At 38.3% G+C, this 20,532-nt stretch overlaps 1 protein-coding gene across 1 annotated transcript in view; it reads right to left on the minus strand.

Annotated features, from left to right (window-relative positions):
* Positions 1 to 20,532, minus strand: part of Inpp4b (inositol polyphosphate-4-phosphatase type II B) — a 507,192-nt gene that overhangs the window by 259,285 nt on the left and 227,375 nt on the right. The gene's annotated exons all lie outside the window — the stretch shown is intronic.

The raw sequence follows: 20,532 nt of genomic DNA on the forward strand, positions 1-20,532 counted from the left end.
GCGCATGGGAAAAGGCAGGTAAGTACACCAGGGGAAATTGTTAGATTCTCCTTCTCAGTGAAACAGAAGCCAGATAAATTAGCTGAAAAAAGATGAAGGCAAGAGAAAATTTTAGTTTCAGGAATGAGATAGCATAAAACCATGGGGCCAGACAGTGAAAGAAGGAATGGGGTCATAAAATAGAACTGTAACTGTTCATGAAGGCAACCATAAAATTAAGGGCCATATTCCTCAATGTAACCTTTGAACATAGGAACAGCCTGTTCAAATGCAGAGATGCAAATGTTGGGGAGGTTAGCTCAATGGTGGGTTTAACCAGATTTATTATTAGTTTTAAACACAAACAGTTTTAATTTTAACCAACTGGTTAATTGTGTTTTGCTCAACAGGAAAGAGTGGTACAGGAAGTGAAGGTATGTGTGAGGAAATTACCCAGAGATGGACACAGGACCTCAGTTGAGTCAGGAGAGAGGATACTGGAGAGGGGCTGTGAAGGAGAGAGGAGGTCAGTAGCAGAGGGATTCAGCAATAGAGAGCAACCCCATTGGAGTATTCTTGAAAGCAGGAAGCTGAAAAACAGGATGCTTAAAATAGAGATAGGAGAGACGGGAGTAACAATGGCATCTATGAGAAATTTTAGTAACCTTAAGAATTAAGAAAAAAAAGAAGAGAAAAAAATTTAAAAAAGAAAATCTTGAGAGATCAATGGAATTGAAGATGTCATCTATACAGTTCCAGTTACTCGAACCAAAAAGTCAAAAAAAAAAAAAAAAAACTGTGCTGTACATACATGGTGTGTTACTAGTTGAGATTTCCCTGAGACAGGAGAGGGTAGTATATGTAGGTGACCTGAGAAATGTGGAAAGTCTACAGGTGCGAGCCTCCAGGGAGAAAGATACTCAGGGGAAAGACGTATCCAGTGAGACAGAAATGAATGGGGAGACAGTAAGGTGTGTAGGTGGACCTTAGGCATCATGGTGGGTTTGGGAAGCAGGAGTTTACAGGGCCAGTGTGGAGGGGGACAAAGAGAGAGATGGAAGAGAACATCTGGGCAGATGAAGGGTGGCCAGAGAATTCAAGGCTTCCATGCACTCCTAAGTCAATGGAGAATGAAACTATATGCTGTAGCAAAAATCAAGGGACTCAAAGTCGCTAACAAAATATGCTGGGGCACACAGTATTGTACTAGCTGAAGGGACCTATTTTGTGGTTTTAACTTGTCCTGCTACAATATCTCAATTTTTATTCCTGAACTATGTGGCAATAATTTGGTGGTCACATATGGCTTGATATCACTATACAGAATCAGAAAGATTCCCACAGAACATCATTTTTCATTTTAAAAGTGAGAAATAAGAACAAAGTTCAAGATTTCTACACAGACAAAGTACGTTTCTTTTGTTCGTGCTAAATGAAATTGAAGATCCGTGAAAATAAATCACAGGTGCTATAAAATACCCAGAAATCTTCTCTACTTCTTTCTCTGAATCCTACCCCTTTGAGACATTCCTTTGCAAGTTTGATTATAGGAGAACATATTAGTACTTTAACACCTCTTGCACATTTCTAAGAAAGAATCTATATATATATAAGAAAGAATAAGTTTTGCTACTTGGCAAAGTGAAGTTCTAGCAAGGGGTAGGATATGCAAAAATCAAGTCATTTGACCAAAAGTTTTAATTCCAAAGGCATTACTGTATACTCTTTTGTAAATTTTGAATATAAAGAAATGTGTTCCGAGAAAGAGTCACACATTTTAACTAACCTTGGATCTAGTCAATGTTTATCTTTTTTTTTTTTCTCCTGCTGTCCTGATACACACTCCTCCATACTCTGATTTCAAAACCCATAGTACTGTATAACCTCAGTGAATGTTTAGAGCTCAGAATAGGTATCCTTCAGTATCACACAGTCACAATAGCGTCTGAACAGAAGCATGAGCTTCCCCTAGGGTCTCTTCTGTGCTGGGTTACGTTTTTCTTTGTGTGTTAAGGGAACTGTTTCTTATAAGCATCTTTATCATCTTACATTTGGGCACACAGGTGATCTGCAGTGTTCTTAGCCACAGCATGCATGCAAATTACTTCCATGGTGGATTCTTTGTTTTCCAAGTCGTAACCGGGGAATCACTCATTCCTGTGAGGCTAGTTTCCACACATAACTACCTTCAAAGCTCCCCACCCTAAGCATTCTGTTTTCCATGGTATTTCTGGCAAAGGTTTCATCCAAATAGAAAATCGTTCAAGCCATACTTTTTGATTTCACGGGTATAAGCTTCAGAGATTGCCACACATGGGCCCTTGTGGTGGTGGTGGGGGGGGTAGTCTCTATTGTCAACTTGACTGGATTTATTATCCCCATGGAAATACATGTCTGGGCGTGTCAGTCAGGGTGTGCCCAAAAAATTCGACTGTCCATGGAAGCCCCACCCTGAATAAGAGTGGTCTCATACCATGGGTTGGGGGTCTTGGACTGAAAAGGAGAGTGTAGGCACAGCACTGCCCAGCATTCATTTCTCTGGGATTCCTGACTGCAGATGGGGTGACCAGCTGCCTCATATGCCTGATGCCTTCCCTTCCCTGTAGTGATGGACACAAGCTGTGAGCCAGTAGAATAAATACATACACAAACCTTTCCATCCATAGGGTGTGTTTGCTAGGTATTTTGTCACAGCAACCCACACAAGCAACTCATGCACCATTTTGTGCCTTCACAAGCAATGTGTGTGTAAACCAGCCATTAACCTATATATGGGTTTATGGCGTGTATATTTGTCCTGGATTCCTGCACAGTTTCAAGTGTGGTTGCCTTTAAACTTTTGTCTTCCTGTAAATTAACTGGCATCTCTTGAAATAGGACTTATACTCAACCAATTTATTGGAGTCCACCACATAGTATGTATGTACGCATGCATGTGTATATATGTATGTGTGTATGTGTGTGTACATTCATGTTTGTATGCATTTATATGCAGTTTGTGTCTATCTCAAATCTACCTATCTTTATATCTATCTCTCTTGGTTCTGAAGCTATAAAATGATGCTACATTGTGATTCTTGCCACAAGAAAATACAGTGACACAAATAAGAAAAAGATCTGAAAAGTGCATTAAAAGAACTCTAGAACCTATTACCTCTTATTTCAGTTAGGCTGATGTTGACACAACAATACCAACTGGATGGTTGAGGCTTAAACTATATAATTTATTTTCTTATAGGTTTCAAGGCTGGTACTCTGAGTTTAGGGCACCAGGGTAACTGGGAGCTGGTGTGAGCCTTTTCTGGCGCACATAGGGCTGCCTTTTAGCTATGTTCTCACATTGTTGAGAGATAGCCAGTTCAGTGGCCATTCTAATAAGAGCACAAATCTCAGGAGGTCCCATCCTCACGAATAACACAATCCTAATCATCTCCTTAAATTTCAATCTCCAAATCTTACCTATGGAGTTGGAATGGATACCATTTAGTCAATAAAATTTTTCAAAACCTCAAACTATAAAATATAACTTAGTATTGGCCATTACACATTATCTTCCATCATAGAATTTTTTTTTAATTTCATGTTCAGATGCTGTGTATGTTTGAACACATTATGACTTTGAATCCTGAATCTGGGTCCCTGTCCTTCCATTAAGCTCTTTTATCACAGTATAACAAATTTCCCTACTGAAAAATTATCTTCTCTTGACAAAAATCGTGACTAAGTGGCTAGAGGGTTGGAAGGTCTTTTGTTTTGATTGTCCATGAAGGAACTGTTGTTATGTAGGAATGTGAAGTAGGGTAATTATAAAAACACTGTCTCATTGTGTTCTGTTTCTAAACCATGCTTAGCTACATTTACGATGCATAGAAATGGAATGTGAGGACAACAGCATCGGTATCTCCTGACATACACGACCTATAATGTGACCAGCTATCTCGCCCTCCTACCACCAAAGCCAGAGCCACTCTCACCACCAACCCTCCCTACCATCATGGACTTAATCCTTCAAAATACTAATTTCCCTGACATTACATATCTCATTAACAGACATCATATAAAATGAAAGAATCATGAGAAGATATAAGAGCTAATTTTCAGAAGATGACAAGACATTTATTTCCTTTATTAAGCATCAAAATCAATCATATTGAGCAAAAAAATCCATAACCTAACCTAAAACTCACTGTTAATGACATTGATGCAAATCTTCCTAAGAGGTAGACACAATGATTAATGGGTTATGTTCTCAAGAAGTCACAGAATACGCGTTCAGAGGATTTGAAGGTGATGAGGATTTGTTGCTGTTAGTGTGCTCTACTTTTGCTTAAATCTTGATATCAAAAGGTCCATTCATGACCATTATAGGCCATGCTTTCATAGGCTTAAAAGTAGACAATATAGGATCAGAAATGGCTCTATTAGAACCTCTGGGACACCACATTTCTGACACAGTCACTGATTTGGGGCTTTCTTTTATCTAAAATTCTTAATTCTACACAGTAATTATAATGCTGCTAAAGAAGGAATGAAGTGGAAAAAAAACACTTATTTTCTTCACTAAGCAATTATCACTTGTTCCCAGTAGAGACTGATATTGTCACCATGTTAAAAAAAAAAAAAAGATAGATGTAGTCACACTAATTGCTTTCAAAAACTCAAAAGTATATGAGTGAAAAAGTTACTCAGAAAGAAAAATCTTCATCATGAACAATAAGGAAGATTATTACCTTAAAGAGATCTCCTACATATGCTTTGCAATCTAAAGAATGGCAAGGAGGGTTGGGGAGATGGCTCAAAGTCTAATGACCAGGGTTCAATTCCCTAGTACTCACATAAAGATAGATGCACAACGTGATGAATGCATCCGGAGTTCATTTGCAATGGTACTATACCCTGGCATGCCCATTGTCTCCTTCGTTCATACTCTCTCTCTCTCCTTTCAAATAAATAAATAAAATAATGGCAGAGAAATTCACTGCAAACTAGAAGCAGCATATAATGGAGATAAGCATTTATTCATAAGAGTGGGCTTCAGGAGATATTATAGATAGATGATACAGAGATAGAGATATAGACATAGATATAGATGAAATAGATATAGATAAAGACTAAGGCCAAATCACTCTCTCCCCCATGTAGTGTGTGTATATTTTTACTGGAGTGTACTAAAAATACAGTGTTTTGTGACTGGCAACAATTTTAAGCTTAACTTTTTCAGCTATAAAATGGGGATAAAATGTAATAATTTTGCCTATTTTATAAGATATCATGCACCTTAAATGAAACAATGTGATAGTTCCTCCAAACACAGCTATTATGTCCTGAACAGCACAGAAGCTGGGTACAGTAGAAATGAAGGGATCCAAGCAGTAACAACAGTGTGAATCCTACAGTATTGCTTGGATCATCTTCAGCCTCTCTGATTAAGTGTTCTGCAGTATCAAATTATTTTTTTTCCAGTATGCTTTTATTTCAGCCACTATGATTTTAACTTTATTATATTCACTCACCTCCATTCTATTATTGTTTAATAAATTGATGTGTTCCAGGGTATTACTGATAGCACTGAAGAAATCATTTCTAAAATACCCTTCAATCAGTGAATTTTAAAGCTTTGGTGATTATTTTTCCTGACTTAGAACTGTGCTTCTCTTGGCTCTAATGTAAAATATTTTTTGATATTTCAGAGTACTGCCTCAGTATTTTCTTCATTAGCTCATTCCTACTAACTTTGGTTATGTAAAGCTGATAATATTCAAAACCAAATGCCCAAAATTGCTTAAATATGCCATAATGGTACCCCATATATTGTATACTAGGGTAAGAAACAGTCAGCTGGCTGGTAGCGTTGCCCTCCCTCCCCAGGAGTATTTCAGTCATTCTCAGTACCTAGACCTCAACCCCTGAACTTATGTTGTCTCATCTCACACCCATGTCATCACTATATCCTGCTGGTCAATTTTTCTGAAGTGAGTCCATACCCTATCTGTCCTCCTCCAAATTACCTCTGAATACTAGATTCCAGACTCCCTGTTTCCACTCTCACACTTCCACAGTCACTCTATCTCCACCTACATCAGAAGGAACCATATCTCTGTTCAGGAGCCTACCACAAGAATTACAGAAAGCAAAGGAGAAAGCAGGAACAATGGCTTTCACCCCTATCACTTTCTTTAACTCATTTCTTTATCCCTCATGCTTGATCAGCTCTTCTACCACAATGCACTCTACTGCTCCTTGAGTACCACCAAACTCCTTCAGGAGTTTGCATTAGCCATGATATTTGATCCAAACGCTAAAACCACCATCGTGACCCAAAGCTGAGAGCAGCAGAGTGATTTTTCTTGGTCATGTTTTTGCTCAACTGCCACCTTCTCTATGGGGTAGGCAGTGGCCTTTCACTGGACCAGACTAACAAGAAGTGAGGGAAGGATATGACCAAAGCTAAGAAGGCATCATTCAGCCCAGAATGCTTGGATACTCAGTTTTGAATAAAGAGCAGGCAATTCAGGGCTTGGTTTTATGAGATACTCGGTGTGTGTGGGGGGTCTGATGATACTAATGGTGATTAATATTCACCATGGGTTGTGTTCCAGGCACTACTTCATTGCATATATCATTATATAGAATATCTGCTACACATCCCCCATTATAGATAGCAACTATGAGATGTTCTGAGAACTCCAGCCAGTGTTTCTGTTCTCTGTTTCTAAAGTATTCTTTAAATTAACCTACATGGTAATCCTACAGTCTGCCACAAAACCTCATGAGTCACCTCTATGTGCTCAACATGAATATGTGTAACTCAAAAATTAAACAGGAAACTCTCCCAGAATGAGTATTCATGTGTAATTAAAACACACTGAGACTCTCAGCCTCTCGTCCAGCTTCCCCACTACTTAGGAGCTTGTGCTTAAAATCAACTACACTTAATATAACTTGGGAACTCCTCCACTTCCTTTCTGATGCCCTCTCTTTCAAGGGAAGATTCTGGACGGAAGGTTTGTAAATCTACCTTTGAAAATAGACCTGTAATATGTGAAAAGGGGAAAAGGCTTTAGAAAGGAAATATGGAAATATATTCCATTATCTTATTCAGTGTAACTCTGAAACTCAAAGAAATCTTTTCTGCCTCATTTCACATCCATGTAGCATTTTTAGATCCAAAGACATAATAATCATCAAGAAAATATTACAATTCCATTATAAATTTCACAAGTCTAGTTCTCTGTGATCTTACCTTTTCCCTCTCCCTAGAGCCTTCCTACTTCTTACATTGTCTCAGGTCTATTTCTTCAAATGAACTTGGCAAGAACAATATTAACCTGAATAGAATTAGCTGCAAGAATTGGGGGGGGGGGGGTTTCAGGGAGATGGCATGAAAGAAAAAGTGGGGAGAAAATGGCTTCATTTTTTTTTTAAGTTTAAGGAGATCCTTTAAAAAAAATCTGGCATAGGAATTGATGTTAGTTTTTCTTAGTGGTATTATTCCTATGACTAGACAGGTTGAGGAATTTAAGTGAAGTAATTAGCTTCTGATAGCAATAATATATCCTCAGCTTCTTCCAATGTAGTAACATCAGGCCCATCCTTGTGTGCTGTTAAAGGCAAGGCACCAGGGCACCACAGCATTTCATCCGTATTGGCACTGGCAGAAGACTTATAACCATACAATTCATATTAGTGGGCAATTTGCCCAACAAGCAAACCCAAGAGCCTCAGAGAACACCTCTCCTGTTTACTGTGTGAGTCCCTAGAAAATCTCCAACTTAATTTTGCATAAGAGAAACATAACTCTCACTGAAAAGCATTGTGAAGACTGAGGTTGCAACTCTTAAACCTGCTTTCAATGAGAGAAATTATTGAGGAGGACAAAAATAAAGCCAAATTCAGGTTATTTCCCGTGGCCTTTCCTAAGAAGATGACAAAGGATGTTTACAGGAATATGTTAGATTTGTTCATTTCACTTCCTATTATCTTATTCTGCATGTATGAGGTTTTGCGTGTGTGTGTGTGTGTGTGTGTGTGTGTGTGTGTGTGTGTTTGGGTGTGAGCATGTGTGTACTATGTTATGCATATAGAGGTTGATGGACAACACCAAGCATTGGTTCTTACCTTCCACCTTTATGGTACCATAAAATCCTGTATCCTTGAAGACAGACTAAAAGGTTGAACCCCTCATCAGAACCTTAGAAGGAACATATGAATGGAAGGGCCCTGGAGAGGGTAAGAGGAAGCCTAACTTTAATTTTCTCCTCTCTCTCTCTCTTTTCCTTCTTTCTCTTTGATATTATCTTTATTTTTCTTCCTTCTTTTCCCTTGGCACTGGCCTGTAACTCCCAGTACAAGGATATGGTTAGCATCTACAATGAGCTGTTGATCACAGACCAACAAGGTTTCCCAGAAGAAAACAGATTTCTGCCAGAGCACTTGATTACCCACCAAAGGTTAATGGTAACACTCTACTGCCAAAGACACTATATGCTGTTGGTTTGAAACATGGAGTGACCTGGCTGGAAGCTGGAAGAGAGTCAGTCCCCAGACAGTTAGCTTGTCTAGTGCCAGAAGGTGCTACATGAAGTACTGGGTAAAAATGGCCAATATCTGTCCAAGCAACTTGAGGTCTAAGCCACTCGTTAGCAAACAACTTGACATGATGCTCACCCAAGTGCCATAGTGGCACACAGCCATGGTAGGTAACCAGCCGCTCTTGGATTGGCTAACAGATCTGCTCAGTGGAATGGAACCCATAGCTGGAGCTGGGAATCAAGTCAGAACCACATCCAAATAACGAGTTCCCTGTCCAATATCAAGCTCTCATCAACCTTGGGATGCAAGAGGGTCTACATATATTAAATTATCTCTAAACCAATGGTTATTCCATTTATCTGGTGCTTACTTCACTCTCCGTTGGAGAATCTGCTTCTCTTTTTCAGATGGACACAGAACCTGAGGAGAGAATCAGTCCATCATACTTCACCAGGGCCCCAGCTGAAACTATAGAGTAATTGGGGAAATGAGCAAGAGTACTACTGCTTTCTTGGTGAATATGATATCAGCACAAGGGTGAAGGAGATAGACACAGAGAACATTCAACCCCTACCAAATCAGAGCTTCAGAGATACAGGGGCTCCCAAGAGCCCAACACTGAAATAGACCTAAAACGAACCCAACTTAGCTCAGGAAAATTTGTGGAAAAGGGGGCAGAAAGCTTGTTAGAGCCACAAGTTGGGACTTTTTCATAGAAACTTTGCCTCTTCCCCATTAACTGATGGCTACCCCCACAATGCATGACCCACAATCCCAATGGGGATAATTGGTATCCCCAATGAGGAGGGTCCCTTCAGAGAAGGGGTCAGGGATGAGGGTAAGGATGGTATCAACATGTGCTGTTTACTCCCTGAGAATGTCTGTATATATAGATAGATAGATAGATAGATAGATAGATAGATAGATAGATAGATAGATAATTTAGGAATGATTAGGTCTGAAAAGAATTCTATTCAGCTTGAAAACTGTGGAATAAAGAAAGCCCGCTTTACTTTCCCTTTCTTCCTTTCTCTCTTTCTCTCTCTCTCTCTCTCTCTCTCTCTCTCTCTCTCTCTTTTGTTTCTTTTTTAGGTAGGGTTTCACTCTAGCCAAAGCTAAACTGAAATTCACTGCGTAGTCTCAGGAGATATAATGCATGTATATATATATATATATATATATATATATATATATATATATATGTATATATATATATATATATATATAAATATATATATATATATATATATATATATGGAGAGAGAGAGAGATGTGTGTGTGTGTGTGTGTGTGTGTGTTAGTTATCATATATACATACACACACACACCACATATTAAAAAACAGGTGACATTCTTGTGACTGTTATGCTTCAGTTGGCTGGAATGGTAATGATAAGATACCTGATGATCTTGCATCACTTACTTAAAAACAAAACAGGAAAAAGATGATCATTGGTCATAGGGAATTGGGGAGTCAATGGAGGCTGATCAAGTTGGATGTTGGCTAGATGCTTAGAACATGGAAAGATGGGCCTCAGATTGGAACAGTTAAAGGAATTAGCATCTATTAATTAACTACTTAGCTTACAATTTCCCAACCAGTCTCGTGACAAGAGTAACACCACACAGCACATGTCTTGGGTAAGGGATAACAAGTAGACATCAGAGAAGAGAAAACCCAAGATGTGCAATCAACGCACAGACATCCTTGTGCTCTGCTGTTGCTCTCTGAGGCTAGAACAGCCCCCAGGGCATGGAGGAAAGGAATTCCAGAATAATATAAGAATTCTGACCTCACACTAAGAAAGTAGCTGATGGCCATAATCCAATGCAAACAGTATGGAAAAGTCCAGAGTCCCATTCCTAAAAGTGAGAGTGGAAACAAGCCTCTACTTGGCTGTGGTGAAGATTCTCCTGTACCTGGCTGGAGATTTCTTTTTACATTTTTATTTATTTATTTATTTACTTCTTTGAGAGGGAGAGAGAGAGAGAAGAGTTGGGTGTGCCTGGGCCTCCAACCATAGCAAACGAACTCAAGACACATGCACCACCTTGTGTAACTGGCTTATGTGGATACTCAGGAATGGAACCTGCATCCTTGGTCTTTGCAGGCAAGTGCCTTAATTACTAAGCCATCTCTCCTGGCTAGAGTTTATGTATTAGTATATGTCCATGGTCATAAGCATTATGAATTGAGAGGCAAAGGTGGTACACAGAAGGCAACACTTAGAAATTTTAAGAAGGAGAAAACATAACTATATAAGAATGTCAGAATGGTTGGAGAGATGGCTTAAGGTGTTTGCTTACAAAACCAAAGATCCTGGTTCAACTCTCCAGGACCCATGTAAGCCAGATGCACAAGGGGGCACATGCATCTGGAGTTTGTTTGCAATGGCTGCAGGCTCCAAGTGACCATTCTCTCTTTCTCTCATCACTCTCCCTCTGCCTCTTTCTCTGTCTCAAATATACATACATACATACATATATATATATATATATATGTATATATATATATATCTGTATATATATATATATATATATATATATGTAATGTTACAAAAAAGAATGTCAGGAAAAGAAAGTTGAGAATTATACTGAGACTAGCTTGAGCTACATTTACAATATTTAAGAGTCCTTCATTTAGTCAAGAAAGAAAAGAAGCAGAGTGTGGTAGCATATGCCTTTGATCCAGCACTCAGGGGGTGGAGGTAGGAGGGTCACAGAGACTTCATAGTGAGATTGCACAGTGAATTCCAGATCAGCCTAAGCTACAGAGAGATTCTACCTCAAAAGAAGAAGGAGGAGGAGGAGGAGAAGAGGAAGGAAGAAAGGAAGGAAGAAAGAAAGGAAAGAAGGAAGGCAGGAAGGAAGGGATAGGGAGATGGGGAGATGATTGTGAACAAGAATACTTTTGTGTAATCATGAGAAATGGACTTCAATCCCCAGTCCCATGTACCAAATCTAGGCATGGCCAGGCATCCCTGTAACCCCTGTGAGGGACTGAGACAAACGTATCACTAGAATTCCCTGACCTGGTCAGTCAGCATACCTGAAAAACAAAACAAGACAAAAACTAATAGTTTTAGGTTCACTGGGGGACCCTGTCTCAGGGAAATAAAGCCAAAGAATAATATAAAGGAAAAATCTTGTATCTTTCAATGGCTTCCATTCATGTGCACAGAGGGTATTCACATCTGCATATACACATGAATAAACCACATGAAGACACATGACAAACATTCTACACACACACAAACACTCAAAACAAGCACAAAGGAAAAATAAGTGGAAGGAAGTGGTCTCCTCAGCAGTAACATTCCTTTGGATAGTTAAACTATTAAGTAATTGTGAAAATATTTATATACTTACTTACCCATGCTTAAAAAATCTACCAATGGTCATAAAAGAGACCCTTCATTTTCACTGATTTTGCAAGATTTGACTACATGATTTATATGAATTTATAAAGTATGATATTCACATGGTTCATTGACATGAGTCTATGTGCTTATAGGCAATAGATGGGTGAATTGGGTGGAGGGGTGACATGATGGAGCAATGATATGTAAATATGAAAGTGAATATCCATTCATGAATAGCCTACACACCACACACATGAACACATGCACAAAACCAATAGAAGGTTGTCTGTGACACGCATTCTCCTAGAGGCACAAAGCATTTTTAATGGCTGATGAAGGCTCTGAGAGATCCTACAGAAAGAAAGCCCGCTTTACTTTCCCTTTCTTCCTTTCTCCCCCTCTCTCTCTCTCTCTCTCTCTCTCTCTCTCTCTCTCTTTTGTTTCTTTTTTAGGTAGGGTTTCACTCTAGCCAAAGCTAAACTGAAATTCACTGCGTAGTCTCAGGGTGCCCTCAAACTCATGGCGAACCTCCTACCTCCACCTCCCAAGTGCTGGTATTAAAGGCGTACACCTCCACACCTGGCTTACTTTCCTTTTTAATATAAACTTTTCAAACATACTTCACCATGAAATTCAGCGTAATAACTTCCAGTAACCCAAGGAATGCGCATATACAGGAGCACCACTTGGAAGGAGCTGATGAAAATGCACCTGAAGCACCCGGCGCACACGTGACAATGAGGATGAAAGTGCCTCGGTAAATACAGGAAATTCTATTCCACAGTTTTCAAGCTGAATAGAATTCTTTTCAGACCTAATCATTCCTAAATTATCTTCAAAGCTACATTAGCTCTCAGATTTCTTACCAGGTAGGCAGGTCTCTGTGTGCAGATATTAACTTCATGTGATTTGTGTTTTAAAAGAGGAAGGATGTCAGGCTTTTCTGTGCAAACCAAGGAGCTCTTGGAGTGTACTCTAAGCACGTGCTGTCCCTTCAGTTGCTGAGACCCCCTAAACCAATTTGCAATCTGATGAGTGTATAATGCAAAATAAGAGAGTGCTAATTGCTTTCCATGGTCATAGCTACAGCCATGCAAACAAATTAGGAATGTAAACAAACTCCAGAGTGTATAACTGCAGAGACATTGATGTTATAAATGAAAGCTGAAATTTACAGGGCGCGGTGGTGTATGCCTTTAATTTCACCAACCAGGAGGCAGAGGGAGAAGGATTGCTGTGAGTTCCAGGCCAGCCTGAGACGACATAGTGAATTCTACATCAGCCTGGGCTGGAATGAGACACTACCTTGAAAAAATAAGATAATAAAATAAATGAAAGCGCAATGAAATGCAAAATGACAACACTGATAATAATCTTCTTAATCATGTGTATAAGATAAACGCCTGCTCTCTGCCAGTTATGATTTCAGATATCTGTAAAGAGTATGTTGAAAACCCCTCCTAAAAAGAAATAGAAAAGCTGCCAATAAAGAAAAATAACACAAATAATAATTGGCACCAATGAAGCATTTACTGTCTGCCAGGCAGCAATGCATTTTACGTTAGTGAAGGTGGAAACCTTTACAAGCTCCAAAGAGAAACCAAAGGATTAGATGCCATGTTCATAATTAACATGATTCTCCAAAGAAATCCTTGAGGTAGACACCATCTCACAGAAGAGAAACTGAGTCTCAGAGCCATCAGTTCTTCTGCCATATCTCATTTTTTTTATTTATTTATTTATTTATTTATTTATTTATTTATTTATTTATTTATTATTTATTACCACTAAGCCCTAGCTCTCATTTTAGAGTGTCTTTCAATCCCATCCTATTTCTTTTTTTCTTATAATCTCATATTTCTGTCTGTGTTATACTTTCCACTAATGTTACAACCAATGGGTAGAATTTCAAGGTACTGCAAGGTGACTCATGTTGCAACATTCTGATAATATTAAGGGAGTATATCACTCAGGGTTTTCAACACAGGTTCATACAGGAACATAATTTTATAAGCAAATCCCCTATTACTCGCCTTTAAATGTTTTTTTTTCCCCCTTTTCACAGCCAAAGCCAGAGGCAAATGTCACTTGAATTTATACCTGTATTCGGTATTTGGTATATTCAGCAATAAACGTATCAATACACTTTCAGAAGCAATGATAGTTTTTGTGTCATTTATGCTTGTTTTGGTCTTGATTTCAATGTTATGTTCCTAAAATTTTTACTCAAAACAAGTTTTATTTTTTCCCAGGTGTGTTGTCTGATTCAACCAAAGTACTGATCTTTATGTGTCTCTTGTTCAAAACTTCCCTAGCTATAAGCTAGACAATATTTCAGAGTGACCAACACCAGAAACACAGTTTCAGGTAAAAATACATTTCTGGATAATAAAAAATTACTGTGTATCAAGAGTGAAATCAGCAACTCTGTAACTGAGGAGGTTGGGAGAACTATGGATACTGTAAGAAAAAAATATTTCAAGCAATTATATAAGCAAACTAAGCAAAAATTAAAAGACTATTGGAAAGAATTAGTAATGTTAGCATAAGGAGAACAATATTAATAGTGTTTTTTCTCTAATATAAGGCAGAACCTCACTGCATTTGTTAATTATACAAAATCACCCCAGGAGAACAGTCATTGCTCCTCACTAACAGGTGCTAAAGAGAGCACAATGCACGCCTGGGGGATATGGGTGGCACTGGAATGAGACCTTGAACTCAATTCTTCCCACTGCTTCCTGACTCAAAAAAAAAGGCTCAATGTTAGACAAGAGCTCTTGTCATAGGTATCACAGAGAAAGGAAAATGAGGAAAGGCTTAGCGGTTAAGGTGCTTGCCTGCAAAGCCCAACGACTCATGTTTGACTCTCCAGGTCCCACATATAAGCCAGATGTAATGTGAACACAAGCTCAGGGTCAACACGTGTCTGGAGTTCCATTGCATTGACAGGAGGCACTGGTACACCAATTCTCTCTCTCTCTCTCTCTCTCTCTCTCTCTCTCTCTCTCTCTCTCTCTTTCTCTCATATAAAATAAAAAGGCAGTCTGTTGGACTTGCCTAAACAACAAAAAAAATTAATGTACTTAACTCCATGAAGACTAGCTGGATCATGATGCGGGAATGGCAATACAGTAGGAATACTTTTCTTATTCTAGACCTGCCTGAAAATGGGGAGAAATGTTGAGTTTGCGTTTTCTGTCATAAAAGTGGTGCAAGAAATCAGTTGAAGGGCCTTTCTGATCTCTAAAATAATTGAATGCTAAGGTGGTAAGAAATCAATACACATTGTGTGGAAGTTTATTAATTGACAATATATACTCCCCTAATCTTGACCTCTTTCAATCACTGGACCAGCTGTGGGAGTTTAAGAAGTCAAACTCTGGATCCTCTGTCCATTTATCCACCAACAGGAAAAACAGCCTCTAACCCATTAGAAAATAAAATTCTTAGTAGATTAAAGGAAACAAAGCACAAAAGTGCTCAGTATATTGAAATCCAAGTCAGTGTTAGAGCTGCCAATAAGAGGCTTTTGCCACAGTCCCTGGAATAACCCCCACCCCTGCGGCACTCACAGGAGGGAGGTGCTCCTGGAAGATAAGCTCTCTTCCACACGAGTCCCATGGGAGATTACTCATGGAAGATTACTTTTGGAAGAGGGGAAGGTTGGTTTCCATGTTGTCCCACCTGCTCATTTCCCAAGACAAACACGCAGTGTTGAACTGCACTTCGTATACAAAAGTATGAATTAGCTATGTATATGCCACCCTTATCCTCCACACTTCCACTCATTGTAATGACTCTGTTGTAAAATTAATTACAAATATGTTACTTACCTAAGGTGGAGGTGTTGGTGGCCAGTAATTGATTTTGTCACTTTTTAAAATTTTTTTGTGTGTTTGCTGTGTGAGCAAGTTTGTGTTTATGTGTGTGTGTGTGTTGATGTGTGTTGCGCGCGCACACACACACACACACACACACACACACACACACACATGCATGTGTGCAGGTGAGTGCAGATGTCAGAGGACAGTCTTGGGTGTCCTTCCTCAGGCACAATCCACCTTATTTTTTTAAATGATATCTCCTTGGCCTTGAGTTCACCAAATAGGCTAGATTTATTAGCCAGTGAACAGCAGAGATTCACCTCTCCAGTACTGAGATTAGAAGACATTGGGTGTTCTAGGGATCAGATTTGCATCACCCACACTTTACTCCTCAGTATCTCGCTACCAGCGAATTACTGACAAAGTCAAGGGTAAGCTGAAACAACAGGACTCCACGCTGCTGAGAATTCCACAGGAAGAAAGCTCTACCTCTCATATTGTTTCGTGAGGCCTGTGATCTGTTTCTGTGGCTTCTGATTTAAGAACAATGTTAGTATTTTTTTTTCTTTTGACAGATTGCAATATTCCCAGTAATATATTTGACTTTTAATTATGTTACCAAATCATTACATAATATTGAAGTGCTCCTAATTTCTGCTTGTATGGTCCCAAAAGTTTCATAAAAGGATAGTACAGCATACGACTATCAAGAGCTTCTGTAGCAAATAATGCTCGAGGGCTGAGTGTATCATGGTTCTGGGATAAGAACAAAGTTCATGAATTTCCTATAATCTCCAAGCACCTTAATCCAGCAGGCTGGTTCTCGCTTTCCACCATCCTTGCTAACACGTTCACTTCCAAGTTCCTCACAGTGTGTTCATCATCTATTCATCACTTACGAAAAGACCAGGCACATACGGCACAACGAACAAATGGTCCTGGACCCATGTCTCTGCCTTGTCCAGCCTTTATATTATGTAACATATGTCCTACGTGTCAGCTGGCTTGTCAAAGAAGCCAAGAGGTGGGTCACGGAAATCACAGGCTTTCTATTCCTAAAAAGTAACTCTGTGGCTACTTATCATATTATAACTTTGAACAGATTACTTAAGTGCTTTTAATCTCTACTTAATTTATAAAACGGAATGAAATAACCTCACCGGCTAGCTAGGAAAGAGCCTGATGTCTGATACACTCACAGCACAGAGCAGAGAGATGAAGTCATTCTTACTGCTGTTATTATTATCATTGCCACAACGAGGTTTTTCAATATTTCGTGTCTAAAGTTATAATACATAATATAAAAGAAAAGTACCTTGAATACATTATAGTATAGAAGCCAGGACTACATAGCAACTAACCAAAAATATATACATATATATAATTAAGACATAAAAAGTCAGAAAAAGTAGGAGTTACTAAATATAAAGTAATAAACCGGGAGTGGTGGTGCATGCCTTTAATCCCAGCACTTGGGAGGCAAGAGGTAGGAGGATCACCGTGAGTTCAAGGCCATCCTGAAACTCCATAGTGAATTCCAGGTCAGCCTGGGCTAGAGTGAGACCCTACCTCAAAAAATAAAAAAAAAAAAAAAAAAAAAAAGAAGTAGCAAACCAAAGTAGATACACTACAATGTTTAAAAAGCTAATGATAAGTAAAAATACTAAGTCAATCAGGCACAATGAAACACTCAAGAGTCAACAAGGTATTTAGACTATAATGAGGTGGGAACTAATACATATATTAGAGGCTTTTTTCCCCAATACTTGCAAACTAATTTGACTCTACAGCTTAAAACAATGCACACTATTATAGCTCATGAGATTTGAGTGTAAATATAAGTGTTACATGCACTCGTCTTGTGTCTTTAAATTTTCTATCAGAAAAAAAGTTTCTAATGTATTTGATCCTCAGTTCAAAGCACACAGGATGTTGTGGTCACACTAAAACAGGCTACACTGTGAAGCTGCTTTGAGAGTCTGGAAGTTTGAATTATGTAGTAAGAAGTTCCCCCAAAAGGCATGAGAGTATGGAAAAGTGAAGAACCACATAAACGTATGATCATCACCAGCCTTGGATAGTACCTACAATCATGCCCACTACTTCCGTGAACACGTTTAATGTGATTGTTTGGAACAGTAGCTGGAATTCAAAAGGAATAAAAGGCAAAATAATCAGTGCAAAGAAATATAAACAAAAGAAAAACTGTTCCTTACTCTGTGACCAACTGTTCTTTTAAATCAGTACTGCAGAGGTAGTCAGTGGGAAAAAAAAAAAAAAAAAAGATAAATTACATCAGAACAAAACTAACAAAGCCCTATACATCATGTGCTGGAAATTGAGACTATGATAAATTCATAATCTCTCTGGTTCATAGGGAAGGAATTCCACAAAGACAGCAAGTCATACAAAAGAGAAAATACCCGGGTATGGTGTCTCACATGTGTAATCCCAGAATTTAGAAGGCAAAGACAAGAGGGAAGCTTCGGGTTCAAGGCCAGCCCTTTGTACATAGGGAGCACACAGGCCAGCTTCTTGAGCAGCTTAGTGAGACCTGTCTCAAACAAAGGGAGAAAATAACAATCTGAACATTTAAAAGTTAATATTTTCCTAGAAAAGAAATATTGGTTGTTGAATTCGGTTTTATATATATATAATCAAAATCCAATGAATGAATCAGAAATTCAAAATCAAAAGTAGAAATTTGTTTTAATTACTCATAAAGTTTAGTTTTTTTTTCTTCTAAGCATAGTATTTTTTTAATTTATTTTACTTTATTTATTAGAGAGAGGCAGAGAGAGAGAGAGAATGAATACATTAGGTCCTCCAGCCATTGCATAAGAACTCTATAGATATATGCAGCACCTAGTGCATCTGGCTTTATGTGGGTACTTGGGAATCAAATGTGAGTTCATTGGTACTGCAGGCAAGCACCTTAACGGCTAAGACATCTCTCACTCAAAGTGTGGTCTTTTAAACTTGGCCCTCCTATTTTTTCTTCTTTCTAAATATTCTATCTGCTCAATATGTTTCTTCTTTTTCTTTTTATTTCTTTCTTTTTTTTTTTTTTTTTTTTGAGGTAGGGTCTTGCTCTATCACTGGCTGACCTGGAATTCATTATGTAGTCTCAGGGTGGCCTCAAACTCACAAGTGCTAGGATTAAATGTGTATGCCACCATGCCCAGCTTCAATATTTTTATATCACTACATAGCTCCAAATCTCAGCACTCAGGAGCCAGAGACAGGAGGATTGTTGCAAGATCATGGCCATCCTTATTTACCTGACAGCTCCAGGACAGCCAGCACTAATCATGGGACCCTGTCTGCAAACAAACAAGAATTCTGGTTCTTTATGTTTCAGTGTCTTTGTCTCTTATATAGCATGCTGCTATCAAGGACAGCAAGTCAGTAAGAAGAGGAAGATAGTGATTCCTCTAAACCAAGCACAGAGGAGTACACCTGAAATCTCTGAATCCTGCACTTGGTTGAGGCATAAGTGGGGTGTTTAATGCCAACCTGGGCTACATTGTCAACACCACATGATAAAATAAATACATGACAAATGACAGATAAATACAAGATAGACAATAGATACATAGAGATAGTTGATAAATAACAAAGAATTAAAATACATAATGATGGAAACATGTGGACTGGCAGTAATACTAATTAAGCTCCATGTTTATTGTCTTTGACACAGAATCGAGAGGCAAAGGGTCTGCTCTTAAAGTTATGCAAGTATGTGTGGGATTAGTGACATTGACAGCTAATCTTGATAGGTGGCCTTCCTACAATTCAAACAGAAAATAATAATGACATTGTAGTTTAGTGGGGATATCATCACAAAACTGTAAAGATTTTTACATGTCTTACTAGAAAATGTATATCATCGCACAATGTTTAGAAACACAAAGGCAGCTAGGGATAACATGGTTCTTATATGAAAACTCTCTGACATTTATTCTTCTCCATGAATAACATTATATTAGCATAACTACACAACAATATTATACTACTAAATCAGCATGCAGTGATGTAAGGATTACCAACCAAGTTAGAAAAAGTGAAAGTCATGTGTGTAGATGCCCTCAAAAGTCACAGGATCCTTGATGAAATAAAGTAAAGGGAAAATCTTAAAGAATTTTAATGAAATAAATAGTTCATTTGAAAGTGATTCTTTGGGGGGGGGGGGACAAATAACTGTAAAATGCTGCTCTCTATGTTTCATCACAATGAGAGTTTTGTATGCTTTACAATTACTTTTCTATACAATTTCTGTATCTACTCACTCTAAAAAATTTGTATAAGGCAGTGTTTGTTATGTATAGATGATTATAGGATTTATTAGACCTTGAGGTTACAAATTCTTGCTCTCAAACATACTGCTAATTGAAAAAGACACATCCCACTCGATAATACTGATAGAGTTACCATACTTTTCAACTTCCAAAGACTATGTGCTCACTTCCCACACCAATCTAAAGTGTACGTGAACTCAGACTCAGCTACGGCCTTCTGTCTGTGTCAGTGAATCTTGTTTAAATGATCAGCATTTGGGGCTTTGCTAACATAACAACAAAATTTAGCTCAGTCTGCTATCATAAAGCTACCACATCACCTCAAACACATTTCAAGCATTAAAAAATAATCATTTATTCATAAAACTTATTCACTTAAAAAGTTAATTTTGGGCAAAAGAAAAATTATGCAAATAGCATAATCATGGTGTGGGTTTACATTTTTTTCAAATAATGCCATGACTTCAGTTGTAATGGAGTATTATTCTCCCAACAAAGCTGATAAAGTTTTACAACCTGAAACACAAATTTAAA

The sequence above is a fragment of the Jaculus jaculus genome, chromosome 12, assembly GCF_020740685.1.
Source record: "Jaculus jaculus isolate mJacJac1 chromosome 12, mJacJac1.mat.Y.cur, whole genome shotgun sequence".
Lineage (NCBI taxonomy): Eukaryota > Metazoa > Chordata > Mammalia > Rodentia > Dipodidae > Jaculus > Jaculus jaculus.